The 2,178-nt window shown below is 36.5% G+C and overlaps 1 pseudogene; it reads right to left on the reverse strand.

Moving 5' to 3' along the window:
* Positions 1-595: 595 nt before the first annotated feature.
* LOC124234144 (olfactory receptor 4C16-like) lies at positions 596-1,494 on the reverse strand (annotated as a pseudogene).
* Between the last annotated feature and the right edge of the window lie 684 nt (positions 1,495-2,178).

Below are 2,178 nucleotides of genomic sequence, written 5' to 3' on the forward strand. Positions count from 1 at the left end.
TAAACATATGGTAACAATTCAAAGTATAACCACAGGACATAGAAGAGAGATTATCTGCATTACGTGTCTTGTCCTTTACAACATGAAGTTTCTATAATTATTTGAATCTGGTGCTTTCTTTGAGTCAGGAAGAACAACCAAGTTGAAGGTTCATGGTCAGACATTATGATCCCACAGTATTTAATAAACGAACAGTTTGGAGGAAACCTTGCCAGGCTGTTGATATAAGCATATAGAAGTGTAAGAATAAATAGAGAACACAAAGAATCAATATGCGGAAAGGGAGAGATAATACTAGATCACAACACAGTGCTATTAGGCAGGCAAGAGAGGCAGAGTAAAGCATATGTCTTACATGACTGTTTCTAGCTGGGGCTGTTTCTATTTCTATATAAAATTGACTCAATGCTAATCAGTATATGTGTTCATATTGCCTATCTTCTTGAAGAAACTAATTCTTATGCCCCACGTTGGGATAATGTTAACTCTGCAATAAGAGGACAATATTCTCTATGGACTTTTTTGATCAATCCTAATGATAAAGAAAATTTGAAACTTCTATTCATCATTTGTTACCTGAGATCAACTTCGTGTTTCATATTTTCCTCAAGGCATTTTTCACTTCTACATTTCTCAGTGTATAAATCAGAGGATTGAACAAAGGTGTTCCAATTGTATAAAACACAGCTATCATCTTGTCCATGGAGAAGGTGGTTGCAGGCCGTGTGTATATAAATATGCAAGGACCGAAGAACAAGATGACCATGATAATGTGAGAAATGCAGGTTGAGAGGGCTTTGTTCCTCCCTTCAGCACTGTGGTTTCTCAGAGAATGCAAGATGATAACACAGGAGAACATCACCATGACAAAACTCACTGTACAAATGGCCCCACTGTTGGACACCAAGAGTTGATTGACCACGTAGGTGTCTGTACAGGCAAGTTTCAACAAAGGCTGCAAGTCACAGAAATAGTGATCCATCACATTGGGACCACAGAAGGGTAAACTCAAGGCCAGAAAAAAATGAGCTGAAGAATGTACACAGGACCCCACCCAGGCTACAGTCACCAATGCACCAAAGACTTGATGGCTCATGATGATCATGTCATGTAGGGGCTTACAGATGGCCACAAAGTGGTCAACAGCCATGATAATTAGGATGAAGATCTCCTGGCAGCCAAAGAAATGTGATGAAAAGACTTGGATCATGCACTCATTGAAAGAGATAGTGGTCTTCTTCAAAAGGGCATCACAACCATTCTAGGTCCTATGGATGTAGAGAGGAAGGTATCAGATAAAGATAAGTGGAAAAGGAAGAAGTACATTGGACTTCCAAGTACCTGGCTGGTCTTGATGGTAGCAATAATCAGAAAGTTACCCAGCGAAGTCCCCAAATAGATAAGTAAGAAAGTGACAAACACTATTTTCTTCCTAACAGGTTCCTGGGTTAACCCAAGCAGAATGAACTCAGTCGCATTATTATTCAGCTGCATGATTTCTTGAATGAGAAGAAGGAGTGTGAAATGGTTCATCTGCAAAATATAAGGGAATTAATTCAGGGTTGTATGTGTAACATATATTGTGATATATGATGTTATGGAATATTTGAAGAAAAATAAATGTTCCTTATCATGGGCATTTTAGCTGTTGCTTCTTAGTAACTTACCTCAACACTTTGTTCCACAGTTTGTAATGTGGCTCCATTTTATTATTAAATTAATTATTTTTCCATATTTAATAAATTGACATCCATGTTTGGATGGTGTATCTCTTGGGATTTTGGATATATCTGACTACTTTTGGAAGCTCATAATACAAATGGAAAATTATACCCCAGCCCCAACCCATGAAGAATATCTTCTTTATACATATATTTATCATTGCATATTTGTTACACATAATTCTAGAAATGTCTATTTTTTAATATATATTATGCATCCCTTCACTGGATGCTAATTTCCAGATATTAGAGCTTGAAAAGAGAAACAGGAAGTACTTATATCCTCTAAATAATATGATATTACCTTGTGGTGCTCTTATGATATTTAGTATTTGATATATACTAATGTAGAGAAGTGAATATTCTTTAATAGTTGGCAATATCTCAAATATCCTTATTTCTATCTTTTCCTTTTTCCCATTTCTGAAAGACATCCCTTAGAGGACCCAAAGTCCCT

The sequence above is a fragment of the Equus quagga genome, unplaced genomic scaffold (genome assembly GCF_021613505.1).
Source record: "Equus quagga isolate Etosha38 unplaced genomic scaffold, UCLA_HA_Equagga_1.0 71839_RagTag, whole genome shotgun sequence".
NCBI classification, from domain to species: Eukaryota; Metazoa; Chordata; class Mammalia; order Perissodactyla; family Equidae; genus Equus; species Equus quagga.